The 16,042-nt window shown below is 36.3% G+C and overlaps 1 long non-coding RNA gene across 2 annotated transcripts in view; it reads left to right on the top strand.

The window, feature by feature from the left end:
• The window catches only part of LOC103580714 (uncharacterized), an 83,694-nt gene extending 67,884 nt beyond the window's left edge, over nt 1-15,810 (top strand). For both annotated transcript variants that reach the window (XR_549607.2, XR_549606.3), the window contains exon 4: nt 15,478-15,810. This is a non-coding gene — a long non-coding RNA (uncharacterized LOC103580714). The remainder of the gene's footprint in view (nt 1-15,477) is intronic.
• The last annotated feature ends 232 nt before the right edge of the window (nt 15,811-16,042 follow it).

Below are 16,042 nucleotides of genomic sequence, written 5' to 3'. Positions count from 1 at the left end.
TCATCCGTACACCTGTTTATTATTTAGATTAAAAATGTGTTATTTTATTACCGTTGTTTATAGAATAAAATTTCATTATCCGCGTACAGCTTCTCTTGCTGACTTTGGCTTATTTTTATTGGAAATAAAATTTCAATTGGATACACAAACTCGATCCGGATGCCGTTTCTATCGCTTAATCCGGATGATATTCGGCGCTTCTTGGCGTGACACTGCGACGCGAAAGGTACAACAACAACGGCGACGGTAGCGGCTGTACAAGTGAGTGGGTTCGAGAAGGAAAGAGAGCCAATGGCGCAATTTGCTCGTGCTGTTGCTTTTTCATTTCACGGGTTGCCGCGCCTTGCATTTTAATCAATGTTAACGTGAAACTCCAGGCAAACATCTGTTCAGTTACGATATTCGATAGATTTTAAATGTCTTTTACTTTATTTTGTTCGTTTCTGAATACAGATATAAAGTATACAGAAAAATAAATTTTTAATGTATATACACCAGTATAACTCTGTATATTACAATTATTTATTCTATCGTCGTTAAATATTTATCGTCGTTTAAAATAATAAAAAGTATTGATAAAAATCCTGGAGAACAACATTTTATCATTTCCTAACAATGTACGACCTGGATAGTATCTGAAAAAGACACACACTGACGAGTTCTTTGATCATTGAATAGAAAAGTAAACTTGGGCGTTGGATGGACGCCAGTTGAAGGAGCTCTAATAGTTTCTTTGTCTAAAAGACGTCCGGGGGCGGTTTGAGTCTACGGATGAGGAAGACTAGCTCGAGAATAAAAGAAAAACTACAGAAGCAGTACTACCACCAGCAGTAGCAGCTTCTTCGTCTCCGTTGAAAGAACAAACAAGTAGAAATAACAAAAAAACAATAACTAAAAGCAATGACAAAAAAATAACATTTGGATATTGAAGGAGCTTTAAAACAATACGGCATACACGAATCCAGTTTAACAATTCCAATCGAGTATTAAAAAAAAATCCAGTCATTTAAACTAAATTTATATTGGACCGCTAAACACATATTGAAAAATGTGAAAATTCAATTTCCCAGTTCCGGATATAATTTTGCTGAATTCGGTTTGAAGAAAAGTAAACCGAACGTGTGCATATGTATGTGTCTATGGATGTATCTATAGCATAACATAGTATAGAATAGCACAGTACAGTAGAGTAACTGGTATGTCGCTGTAGATAATGGGATGAGGACAAATCTGTAGACAGGATCTAGATTTCGTAGAGTTAGTCGTCAGTGGTGGTAGCAGCAGCACTAGTGTTGACTTGCCAAACGATAGGCTAGTACATCGATAACGGTATTTTGCATAAACCACAGTGACACAGTTTGCTTTCGCACAATCGATACATCGAAGCACACGTATTCCATACACTCTATACACAGTATAACATACTGTCAAGCCGGTGCTCTGTGTGCTGCCCTAGGTTCCGCGATCTCGAAGGCTTGACAGGCCTACTTGAACGTTCACAGGAACAAGGGGATCGGTAACACGTTGCCTTAGTTATTTATAGCACCGCATATATATCTATGATATGTATATAGTTAACTTACACACACGTGTGCTCTACAATCACTTTTACATACTAGTTATTGATACACCTGTTAGATATACCTTTCCATTAAGTTATAGTTTCAGTTTACACTGCTTTTACCAAATAAATTATTTAAGCTCAAATAATTACTTACAGTTAGTAGAGAGGCATTACTACAACACGATAAAAAAATCTATATATATCTATATAAATTTTCTATCATTACGAGGGGATTTTAGACCGTGGAATTTTGTACATCGAAAACTGCTGGATCACTAATTGCCACTTAATCCCTGGGAAACAACCCCCTGGCCCTCTTGCCACCCTCACTTGAACTGTACTGAGCAGGCAATAGGATAAACAGATTATTTTTTTTTATTGTTGTATTTTTTTTTTACTCGACCAGCACCGCGAGCCATGTTTTTCACCGCAATAGAATTAGTCGGTTTATTGGATGGCTGAAAACAACATTCTCTTGGTGGGCAGAGTCGGTAATAAAAAATTTACATGTGACCGTTGGAGTGCAACGTTCTCGCCAATTCCTATCAACAGTGAAACAGCTTCTCGAGTCGACATGGATTTAATATTTAAACGTTTTAATACTAAAAATAATTTTGTCAAGGAACATTATTTCAACTTTAACGATTTTGTTAATTAAACAAATAAATTTGTCAATACCATGAATTAATAATTATAATGACTGGATAACAACCATCGGGTATTATTATTACTCAATAAAAAATTAATTCTCTATATTCGGAGTGTCTAGACTCTACATTAATTCCGATATTTTCATCTATTAATGTCATTGCTCTCAGTACTGATAAATACGTTATATTATTTGTTGACGAAAATTTAATATTCCAAGTGGAATCGACGTGTTATGGTAGATGTTAATTAACGTCAGAATAATAAATTGATGGATTTTAAAAGCCAAAAGTAATAAAATTTGTTGGTCAGTGTGGTGAGTTGACGGTGTTGGAGGCGGTTGTTAAATTCAGCCAATAAATAGCTCGAGAGGAAGGTCAAGAACGTGAAAACAAGTTACACATATGAGCCAGCGAGCTCATAGGCTGGTGTAGGCCGGTGTCTGTGTAGTTTGAAACCCAGTGGTTAGATTCACAGGTTGGCAAGTCTAGTTTATAGCCGGAGGCGCCGAATCCTGGTAGTAAAGCGAACGTACCGTCCCAACCAGCTACCATAAATTCATTAATCGCCCTGAGGCTGTTGCGAGGGCTGCATCAGGCTTGCGCGAGCAAAGGACTATGTATAGAATATAACGCGAGGTATAAGTGAGATGGGGATAACTATACATACACATATACCTACACATCCACCTACACTTCCACCCTACCTTGGATCGAGAGAAAGTGAGAGTGAGCGTAAGTGAGAGAAAGAGTTTATAGCCCTCGCTGTACTCTGTAGTACTCTGGGTTGTGAGATTTAAGCAAATTGCGATTACTCCGTTAGAGGTTGCGCACAGAGCTCCGTTAGCTAAATAAGATTATTAACCAGCCGGTCTTATTTATGCCGTTTGGTACAAACTGTTAGTCAGAGATGTACTGCAGAGGCAAAGAGGGTTCTGAGTAAGGCTAGTTGTTGTACCATTATTATGATTATTATTACTACTGTTGGCGTTGGGTTTACTGGTTGCCCGCGACATGTGGTGCCCTATTGCATATAATATACGCAATGCTCTAAAACCATATACATATGTATCTTGGACGGTCTGTGCTACTCTACTCCGACGCTATTCCTCGTTAACCCATGGCTGTTTATATTCATACGGTCACCAAACGCATAGATTTTAATTCAACAGTCGATTACGTCGGCGTTGTTTGGTATGTTTGTCCAGACCAATGCTGAATCTTCATTATTAATTTGTGTTGATGTGGCAATACTGCTAAAACAACAACAAAACAACAACAACAACAGTAGCAGTAACAATATAACTTGCTGTTACGAATTTCGGATATTGCTGAATTTAGATTATTATCCGTGAAATACTATTGGTTGATCCTTTTAATTATCATGAGCGCTGAGTGTATATAGCTAATGACAGTATTTATGGTGTTATGAATTAGATCGTTTACATTATCGACTTATCACTGAGCCAACTGATTTATCGACGCGGGGTAAAATAGCGTTAGATCATCGGCGCTGCTGATCGTGTGGATGGATCATCGTGAGAGCTGAGTAAGAGGTGTGGGATTTTTTTCTCACAGTGTAACGTTACACGGACAGAGGACGCTATCGATCCGACTTTGAGACTTGTATTTGTTTTGTAAGAGTTCAAAGTAGATGAGCACTGGCTCAACCCGTTGTATTTCTTTATTTAAAAAGAAAACAAACAATAACTTATATTCATTAAATTTATTTTGTGATTTGAACTGTATTATACTATATTACTTTATTGCATATCAGTAACTTGTATTAAGGGAATATTTAAATGCACGACATACTATTAAGTCGGGATTGAATTTCATCGTAAACTAAATCTAAATTGTAATAAAATCTTGAGATAAAATTTCCATTTAATAACCTCACGATGGGATTTATATAACAGGAATCATTTATTATATTTTATATGTATCATATATATGGTATCGGTATTTTTTATCGCAAATACATATAAATATATATGCATACAAAAGGCTATTTACATTTAATCCTCATGAGATTGTGTCAATAGCAACATGACAATCAAAGTATACATGTATTTATTACTTTATTTTTTTATGATAATTTGAATTTGAGCTGGTGGTATATCGCGTGTTGAGATACAAATATTTAAGAGCATAAAAAAGTATACGAGTCATCATTAAGGGATTGTCTGTAAGAGTAAAGAACGGAGATGTTGTTTGTGACGAATGAAACGGCATAAGTGTTTTAAGATTTTGTGGCTTGGAACCATAACAATGCTCGATATAACAATGCATTTACAACGACATATACACTCCCCGTTATTATTATTCACCATATCGCGGAATCTTAAGATATCCTGAGATACGATCAATCCTCCGACGAGGGGATTGATCGTCTCCTGCTCTGCTTCATTCAAATCCCCCTATGCTCAGATGTTTTATATTTTTTGTTCTCCTGTCGCTCAGGACAATCTCGAGGACAATTCAAATAGCTTCCGAACGGTCTTACTAGGTGTGTCAAGTATTCAAAGCATGTCATACGTCATACGAGATTTATTTATTTACGGTTCGTTTCTACTTAATAATTTCAGATAATTAAACGAAAATATACCAAGAGACATTTATTTTTAGAATAATATTTTTTTTTTATTTTTTTATTAAGGCAGAGTGAAGTTTATGTAGTGTGAATGAAATTAAAAAGTGACAAAATCATGTGATTTATTTATTTAAAACGTTTTTATTTCTTTGAATCATATGAACAGTGAATGGTGAAAAAGGGCGTTGAAATACTTGAAATGCAGGAATTGTTGAGATCTAACGAATAATTTTGAAGACAGCATGTAGTCATTGCCTGTTCTAGAAAGTAAAAGGTCGAGAAGGACCTGGACCGTTTGACATATTTTTAGGTTTCTTTGTATTTTTGTTTGTGGCCACTCAAGCCCACTGCTCCGTTTGTGTGCCATTGGAATCTACCTTCCTTCTGTATTTATGTATATAGATATAGATATACTATACATATACCTATAACTATACTAAACCTTGGAGCCATTCCTTCTGGGTTGTAAAGTCCCTTCAAATCTTCCGTCTCTTTCTCATCTTCTTCAAAGCCTACATCTTTCTCTTTTCCAATCCATTGTTGCCCTTTAATGTTCGATACAAAATTCCCACACTGTACACTGTACAGCGACCATAAACGTCATCCCCCCTGGGTCTTACTATAAAAAGTTACATATACCTGGATTAGTTTAAGCCTATTGCCCCAGTGAAAACTATATTTTCTACTGACTTTTTAAATTTCTAACTTTTTAAATTTTTAAACTCTAATACCTTACATTTTTCGTTAATTAGTATAACCTCCGGTTAAAAAAAAATGTATTTAGATACTATAAAATGATTATTTATTGCTGGGTATACTCTGGTTCATAGGTTCCAACAAAAGTGAAGATTGTAAAAAAATGGTCCGGTATTTTTTTGGCATTAAAATTCGAAGCAGTGTAAAAAATAGTTCCGGAAGCTTTGCCAGCTATTATACCGCCTCGACCCAGCTCGTAAAAGTTAACAAAATTTTATGATCAGCCAAGAATTTCCAACCACGATTTATGGTGCGTCCTCTCCTATACCAGCAAATCCTGGAAAACTTATACCAAGACCATACGAGTACTAATATTTTTGAATTAACATAAAATTCGTTGAATTACATTGACAAAATACACACACACATGCGCACAAATATACGAACCCATGTATGAGGATTAATAAAAAGAAGAATTTAAATGTAAAAAACAAATTAACGGGCTTTTATTAGTTTTATGTCTTTTTGTAGCACATAGTTGAAATTATATAGATATTAGCTAGCTCTCTCGGCTTTTAAAAAAATTCAAAAGAAATAATCCTTGGGCATTTGTGCTGGACAGCAATTTCTCGGTGGCAGTAAGCCAAAGTAAAATAAAATTTTCGCTTATACGATACTTTTCATCCATCTTTTATTTATAAATGAAAAGAATATTCGTGACGTTTTTCAGTATACAACGTCAGCCATTTCTTTAAACTCGCGAGAATACGAAAGAACATGTATCTGTATCTGTATCTCGGATCAGAGAGGGCTCCGGATGATGCTAGCAGTAGTATAAAAGGTATGGGTAATATACCCGAGGGTATATAGATATCATACTACGATTTCGACCGAATTTCATAACGTGACGCGCAATAACCGGCATGCCCGACAGCATCACATATGCCCACCGGCGCTTTCTGTTTCTTCAGTACAAAACAGTAGTGTAGCGTGTAGAGAGAATGGGATGGGATATCTATTTGGTATATATTATATATCTATATCTACATCTATCCATGTACATATCCACGAAAGTGTAGGGAGAAACACGAGATGCGCAACATCACATCTAAGTCACGGTAAAGAGCGTTCTTTGATATGTCTTGTCTCCAGAGTATTTCCTTTTGCTTTTCTCTTAACTCTTACTTATCCACACACATACGCACACAGTTACTCACTTAGATCGATATATCTATAGAAACAAGTATTCACATTCCCCGAATCATTTCTCCCAAACCTCGTAAAATCCACATCTACCCTTATTGCCATCCACCCTCAGTACACTTACCCGAAAACGCACGTGATTCGAATACTCAATTTATTTTATTTAGCAACCCTTTCACACGTCCCAGTATTTTCTTTACATAAGCATAAACCCCTCTAATATACCTAGAGAAACTTGCGGTCGTATTCGAGCTTATTCCGGCAGAGAAAAACTTGCGTCAAAAAGTAAAGAAAGCTAAAATAAGGGTAGTTTTACTAAGACCGTGATAATTTTATATTTTTATCATCCCGTGAATAAAGCATATTAAATCCCGAAATGGTTGATATGCGCGTCCAACTGTAGACGTGATGTCCTTATTAAAGGGTTATTTAAGTTTAGAGTGGGATATAGAATAGCCAGATTTAACGGGTACAGTTGCAGCTCACACGTTCAAGCTCCATGAAAGCTTTTTCACGATGTGTACACCCCAGTGGATGGAGTTGAGCTGGATTTTTGGTCGTAGTAGTAGATGAGGATTCTAACGAGTGTGAGGGTTGAGCAAGCAACCAACCAGCCGCACTTGCTATGATGTCGGCGCTACCGCCCGTTTCTGCTCGGAAACTGGAAAGTATGTTAATGTTCCGGACACACAAGTAGAAGAGCTGTATTACAGGATAGGATATGCTGCTGTTACGGCTGGCTGCTACTATTAAATTAGGATGCGACAGTTAGAGCATATGATATGAGCCAGAGATGCTGATCGAAAGCTTATCTTTTATTTTTTTCAATCTCCCTGATGTAATTGTTTGTATTTTCTTTTTTACACGTGAATGAATTCTGTTTGAATTCATCCGACGAATAACACACGTACACACACGTTTGCTCAGCTTTTATATATATCAGTAAATTGGGACTGTACGAGTTTGTTTTATCAAACGCAAAAGTAGAACTGCACAAAACCTACTGTCAGTTTTAGGTGTGTATGTAAGTGTGTGTGCGTGTAGATGTAAAGGGTAGAGATAGGAGTTAGACAAAGAAATGAAATCGAGTTTGTGTGTCTGTATGCTCTACAACTGTTACCGTGCTTGGGTTTTGTTCGCGAGAAGGGTAAATGTTTGCTAGGAAAAGCGCACAGGAGTATTGCGCTCCGGCACTGTTAGTGCAATCTCACGAAACGAGGAGACATTCGTTGGTTGTCGACCAAAACGACAATGAAAATAACACAGGAGTAAAATGTGGGTAAACTGTGTGTTAGAAAAGGAGAAGATTGTAATAAAGGAATGTTAGATAAAGCCATAAAATGGTTACGAGCGCGAGGTAGATATAATGGATTATCCAGAAGATTAAATCGGCAATTGGATCCTAAGTAAATACTTAATTAGTTACTCATTATTTTGCGTGACAGATGATTGCGAGGAGGGTTACATTGTACAGGATGGTGTCTTAGTGTGTACAGCCAAGTGTGGAAAGGAAATCAGCGTCAGGCGAAGCGAGACTGCTATGCAAACCCTATCCCGTCGGGTTGAGCCACTTAGTTCTCTTATCCAACAAAGAGGTCATACAGCTTCCACGGATGTTTTTCAAGCGGGAATCGATTATTTAAAAAGTATAGCATACACTTAAAGTGAATGAGATAAAAAGTAAATAGTGGTGCAGTATAGAGATATTTTATAAGCCGATTAACAAGTTTAATCATATTATCCTAATAATGAAGCACTCTGTTTTTGAAATGGCTTATTTATGTCGATCGAATTTACCAAGAAATAGGATTAAAATTCTCGTGTACTTTTGTTATAATACTCTATTTTATTTTAACATCCGCAAAATCCCATCGATCAACTTGGGTACTGGTCTAGTCTGCTCACTGCTTATCCTCAATGTATACGATGTTTGTTTTTTCTTGTTCGCGTGTGTCTTGTTGATGCTCTCAAGCTTGAGGACGAGATAGCGGAAATGGAGGATAATGCGAAGCAAGATGATGGGATCGACGGTGAGGAAGTATACATAGATACACACACACACATATATATGTATGTACATATATATGGGTGAGTAATGGAATATAGACAAGGGACAGTATAGCCATTCGAGCGTGAACACAAGCCAAGAATGACTTTTGCTTCGTAGACATGCCACTCGTCGATGTCATTGTGAGCAGATCGCTATAATATATATATAGATATATATAAAATACATATAGGACAAAATTTTGAAACTGATTTTGCTAGAGACCGTGACGCCAGATGTCAAGACCACACGCAAGTGAATCAACTAAAAGGCGTTGCTATGTATTCGCTCTCTCAGGACAGGTGACAAATAATGTCAATGAAAAAAAAAGAAGAAACGTCTGCTGAATTTAAGGCTGGACGTTCTATTGCTGTATTTGTATAGATATATATATATATATATATATATATATATATATATATATATATATATATATAAATTTTATAAAAAAATGAAAACAAGGCAGCTACCGTAATTCTCTGATGCATCAGGATTGAAGACTGTCAGTGGGGTGAGGTGTGGGATCCAGATGCTATTCTCGACGGACTTTTTCCATTTCCGGCACGATTGGATGAAATTAAAAAGCGTCACACAACGTCCGGGCCGAGGGCACTTTGCCAATTTCTCTCAGATCCTTTTGTAATCTATCTGAAATAGAATGGATTTAAGCGCAGAGTTATTTAGGAACTGGAAGTGAATATAAATGATTTTATCAATTATATGTTATTTTTTTTTTTTTAGTAATAAAGCTAAAAATTTAATATAGGTCGGACTAAAATAAGTTAATAAACAACGAAATCGATACAAGTTCATTTCACATGATTACATTATCGAATGGAAAATAAAAACGTCATAATACTTTCTGCTGTTTCCTTCTCAACCTTAAAATTTACTCTTTCCTGTTTAATTATTGATAATAAAGTAAATTTAGTAAGTGCTAGTTCTGTCATTCGACGCTCTTCAACACGAAATAAACAGATGCTTTTGTTGAATAGTTCATATAATGAGTTTGAAAATAAAAATTTAAAAAACGGCTCCGACTATTTACACTCTTGTCAGCAAACAAACACTGAAAGTAAATACTTTCGAGTTTCCCTATTGACCTATTGGAGCTATATACCAAGTTGAGTATTGATGCATTATAGGTGATGACAAAAAGAACTGTGAAGAAGATGTTGAAATTTAAATAGTATTTTATTCTCACCTATTCAAAAACGCATAAACTTTTGTCTCAGACTTTTAAAAAGTACCTTAGTCATCTCGATGTATGTAATATACTATAGTCACAATGTGTGCTCGTGAACAGCAATCTGCTTGTATTCCTGAAGTAGCTCATACTTTATGTTGAGTGTATGAGGTCGCAAAATGCTCTACAATATATATAATATGCATATACTTGGAAAAGAGAATATGAAAGTGCAAAAAACATAAAACTAAAAAATGAAACGAATGAATATTATTCGCTAAGAAATATGAGTCGCAAGTATTATACACCAGGCTGAAAAAAATGATCTACATATAATATTTTGTTGAGTTGCTAAAAAATATTGCCTCATAATATTTAAATTATTTCAATTGTGTTCACTTTTACCATCGATAAATTGTCCAATTTACTTGACAAAAATATTTGAATTAATATCAACACAAAAGAGCTTTCATTGATGATAATAAAATATGATGACTGAAAGTGTTGTTTAATTTATCTGATGGTTCAATAAATTGAAAAGAAAGGCTGCTCAAATGTCGAAGTATACAGCTGATGAGGTTGACAGCCAGTTGGAACTGGTGTGCAATGCGTGTTGTACAGGACATAATGAGCATCAGCGTGTGCCTGAAGTTCTCAAGACACGGGCCGCAATCGCAGTGGTATCTCGTGTATATAACATGTAGTGTAGCAAGCCATGGCAGTGATATGTGTTTCGGCCGGTGTTCATTTAAACATATCACACACTGCAAGAGTGCTTTGGCCTGATGTTCCTACACATCCCGGGACTATTACACATAATATTGTACATAACTAGTATCTTTTTTCAAGTAGGTAGGCGGTCTGTTGAACATAAAACGTTACCACTCAAAAATATATGTAGGAATGCATGTATATTGTAAATATACACTATCAAGATTAGTGTATTGAAGTGCTGAGTAGGGAGTAAGGGAAGAGAGAAGAGAGAAATGAGTGGTTTTGAGTGCATCAGTTTCATTGGATACGAGTTTTGCTTTGATATACCAGCGGCAAACGTGCATCTAGTACGCCAGAGAGATACGTTTAACTATCTGAAACATCTAACCAATATATGTACAAAATATATAGATAGATATAAAAGGCCTTTTAAATCTTTCCAATTTGTGATGAAAATGTAAATGTACATGTGAGCTTTTGAGCCAGCATATGCTAGAGATGCATTGAATGGCTCCATTTAATGGGTAATTTTTAATTAGAATTCGGAAACTCGAGATGACATCGCTGCTCTAGTGATCTCTATATTCAAAAATGGAGAGAAAGAGGAGAGGTTTTGACTTTTGCACTTAAAACGACCCTCGTCGATTTATCGAGAACCCTTTTCGCAATATTGACCTGGACTCAGCCTCTAAGTACAAACAAAGCTCTCGGTATTTTATGAGGGAATTTGGCACGGGCTGGGAAATAAATCTGCGGTCACCCGGTTGGCAGTAGCAATGCTGTAGGGGACTTTCAGAAAATACTCCTCAGGCGTTCCATCTGGGTTTCGCGAATGAAGCCATGCCAGTAGTAAAAAGTAATTGCTCTTGCCGTTATTGTGACCAATAATGTTTGGCTTCGCCAAAAGTGTCTGGTGGACTTTCGTCCATATATATACATAACTATTTTTGGGCACGGTTTAAACCGACAAAGCACTTGAAAATAGTTTTAGTGATCGGTCACTAAACTTAAGTTATTGAAATCGTTTATTATAATGGAGTTTAAGACCTACCGCACTGTAATGCCATCTCCTTAAAAGGAATAACTTTTTTTATGATCTTTTAGATTTTTATGAATCTTCCGGGTGTTTTATTATAACTTTTATTCTATTTCATTAGATATATAGTATATATCTTTGATGATATATCTGAAAGCAATTCACTTTTATGTTTAAAAAGGCAATTCGTCGGGTCAAGCGTGACAGGTACGAGAGAAATGACATCAATGAGACACCATTACACATTTCTACTCTTTGCGATCGACGATTTTGGTGTGTAACAAATCAGGACGAAAAGCCAAGAATACCGAGTTTGATTATTCTCTTGAGCGACACATCCTTTATGTGTCTCGCTACCCAACTATAGGCACACACCTGAGCTGAAAGACAGCCGACTCGCTCATATCCCGAACGCGCCGGTCTTTCTGTATCCTCGCATCCTCTTTCCATTCAATCCCCAATTAGTTCAGGAAAGCTGCAATCTTTGTAAGAGAAAGACGCGCGCTGAGACCCACGGTTGCTTTTTCGTCGTCGATATGTGTTTTCGGCATTTCGTCCACCGCACTGATCAATGATTCCCAAACGGCGTAAAAGACATTCAACGATTCAACAGAATGACACATCTTGTGGTTATTCGCTCCGCGTTACGGTTTGTTATCTTTTTTCCGTTGTTGTCGATCAACCGATTAAGCTCGTTTCAATGAACAACAAATTTTATTTATTTATTTTTCATTCTCTGGATTCTCACTATATACTATAATATAAAAATATATTTTCCATAGCTGAAAATAATAAGTTATAATAAATTTCATTTAATGATGCATCAAAAATACACTCAATGATGCATAATGAATAACACTATTTATTTATTTAATTTGAATACTTGAGCGAACATAAATATTTATTATGATAATATTTATCCGTAGTAAAAAGAATGTCGGACATGTTGGCTGCAGTCATTGGAAAATGTACAAAATGGTATAAATGCAATTTCCGAGTTTAAAGGTAATTTCGTAAAGCGAGAGAAAACGTCGGAAGCAATTTCGCTGGACAAACGCGAGAAAGGCAGAGCCAACTGAGAGATCAACGCGAGTGGATGAGTTGAGGCAATAGAACCGTAGTAGTAAATTTCTCTGTATATATCTATATGTATGTATATAACTATGGTAGTAGAAGTAGTGTAAACTATAGAGCAAAGTCCCATCAAGTGGCTTTCTGTTAAGCTTACGAACGAAATGACAAATTGACGTGAAAAGCAATAAGTTCACAAAATGAGGAGGCAATCAGCTTCACCGCAGGAGATATGTCACTACGAATCGAGTTTGCTGAATATGTGAGCTTACGTTACAAAGCCAAAGTATTTTCAAACATATCACGAGCATATATCCCACGTCATCAGCAATTTAACGTTTTAAAGAATAATGTATTACCTTAAAGATCTATCTACATACACATGTGGGAATTATAGTCCCATTGGGAAGTTTATAACAAATTTACTGCGACTTCATCTCCCGAAAGTTATTATTATAGGGACATAGAGTCTTAATTAGGTGATTCGGCTTCAACATTACGTCTTTGAACTTGGTACTCTGATGAAAATAATTAAAAAACGTCCAGGAATACGACGACGGATTCAGTCCCTCCGGTGCTCTTAAAAGCTTTGACTGAAATGTTATACAAAAGATTTCTCATCACTGCGTTCATTCACCTTGTACACTTAATATCGGATATATCCAATTCGTTCACCTTATTCATTCTAAAGAACTCGCCTTCTATATACCATACCTATATTAGTTTTTTGCTTTTTATTCACTATACACACACGTACGCACATCCATACGTATTCGGGTATAATTAAAACGGTGGTGTTGCTGGAAATCAATAGAATCCTATCATCAGTTAATTCCCACATGTTCATCTAATAATTAACTCGATTCGTCTCGTCATCGTTCAGGTGTATACTAAAATTCGTAGCGGTTTTTAATTTTTTTATCACCCTTTGTATACTTTCTGAGAATGGTGTTATTATTAGATACCGTAAAAAAATGAAGGCAGTTGGCATTGGCTTTTAAAATGTTGGTGGTCGTGATTCGTCGTCATTAGCTCCAGCTCTGTATATCATTTGTAATTAGTACTAATAATTTAACCAACTCAAAAGTTTCAAATTTGTCCTTAAGAAATTCATGTGTCAAAAATTAAAGACATATGCTACTTCTTTGTGGGCGCTGTTCATGCCGACTCACTCGTTGTTTTTTTCTCTCCCTTAATATTATACATATTTTTTTATTTTTTAACTCAAGAGAATTTTTTTAAAACCCAATTCGTCTCTCGCTGTGTTCTTATTCGGTTTTGGCCCTGCTGTCAAGTCGGGCTCACTCCTTCCTTCAAAGATGAAAAGCGACATGATTACCAGCCATTGGAGAATTAACTTAAGGCGAGAGAATGGAAATAAAAAAATATTAAGTATGCCCGAAAAAATGAACCAGAGGGCGTGCGTGTGTGAAACCCGGTGTCAGGGTGTTTGTCTAATTAACTACACTAATGTTACGTTAGTTTGCCCTTGATAAATGTGCATTGCAGTCCCCTGCTCGTTCTTCTTCTCTCAAACTCCAAGTTCAGCTTACACTTTTTTTCCTTTTTTTTTTTAAAACCACACGAAAGTGAAAGGGGTCTTCCGGCAACGTGCGGTGTGTTATGTACTGCGCCATAAAGAGAGTGTGTACAGTACTGAGGAGTTAAAGAAAGAATGACGAAGAAAGTAAAGATAAAAGAGAAAAATAAATGCACACGCTCGCGCAGTAACGAGATCTGTGAGCGTAAATACTCAGTCAAAGTATAGTTCTTCATCGTGTACAATTTAAAAGGGTGTGTGCATGGGTGTGTGTGTGTGGTGTGCAGTGGTAGTGTCGCTACAAATGATCTCGTCTGTCGCACGTATTTTTTTTTATTTTCTTCGCTCAATCTTTTTTAACATTTTCCCTATCCACTTCTTCTGCACGACTTTCTTTTGGGATTTTATTTTTTGTCTTCACTTTTCTATTTAATTTAAAACTCTGTTTAAATACCCGCAGCAAGGCTAATATAATTGGGTGTTTTATAACACTCAGATGGGTGTGTGTACAGAGGGTTAGTGGGCGCACAGAGAAATAGATGCACACTGGCGTGAATTTTATGCAAAGTTATCGGCTTTAACAATAATCCAACCACAGTGGAAAGGATCATGGATTAATCGGTTTTGAGCCACGCGCGGGATCCCACGTTCAATGAAAATCCTATCAGCCTCGGCCATGCCGTTAAATGCGTCCCGCGTGATAGCTGTAACTGACGATCAATTACACTTCTATTATCCATTCAGTGTCGTTCTCGTGTCGTATGTTCTTTGCAGTGGCAACTCAACTCAAAAAATCTCTTCTATTCCATCCGTTCTATTCCACTATTCCCTCCACCGCGGCTATATTACATTTTATTTTTAATATTTGATTTTTTACCATTATTTTGCTGCCACGCACCCTCGTCATTATAATTTTAAATTAACGTGACGAATGCAGTATAATAAAACCAAAACCCAAATCTATTTTAACTCGAACAGCTTTTAAATTTGTCGCAACTAAATTAAAAAATTTTTTTCATCCTTGTTATTTTTTATTTATTTATTTCTTTTATTTTTTTTATTTACAAAAGAAAAAAATTCAATTATAACCAAGTGCTTGTTACGAAGAACTTAATAATAAATCTTGTGAGAGAGAAAAGGAGTAATTCAAGTTAACCATAAAGCATCTTCTTGTTTCCAGTTGGAGTCTGGATTAGCCTGGGGTATCTGCAGTAGATCCAGTGTCTAATCGTAGCATCAGAGTGTATACGAGATGCGGGTCAGACTGTAAATACATACATACACATACCACAAATACGTATATATATATTTATTTATTTATGTGTGTGGATTATTCTCAACCCCAGTTAGAGAAGATCATCAAGCAGCTCACAGAGATCGATGTGTGTCAAAATCTTAGTCGATTGGTTGAGTGATTAACGAGAGTCTAAGTACAACTAATGCCCCGGATAAGACAGCTCTAGAACAAACAATGTCGTGTGTCGTGGGCGGGTACGCCGGCATCATGTCGTCGAGTCAGCTGTTAGCCGTGCAGGTGAGTCCTGTAATTTCTTTTAGAAGAACTCCGATCTATTACTTAACTTTCGGCTTTTAATTTAACAAAATGAATAATGACAAACATATTGCTAATAATCGTTGTCATTGGACAATAATAGTACGACACATTTATATTTTTTGGGCATGAGTTTTCGACAGTTCCATAACGCCGTTTGTCTGCGGTCAGACCACATAATAACCCATGGACA

Source organism: Microplitis demolitor, chromosome 3 (assembly GCF_026212275.2).
Source record: "Microplitis demolitor isolate Queensland-Clemson2020A chromosome 3, iyMicDemo2.1a, whole genome shotgun sequence".
Taxonomy (NCBI): domain Eukaryota; kingdom Metazoa; phylum Arthropoda; class Insecta; order Hymenoptera; family Braconidae; genus Microplitis; species Microplitis demolitor.
The sequence above is the reverse complement of the archived record's forward strand: the minus strand, read 5'-3'. Positions and strand labels throughout refer to the sequence as shown.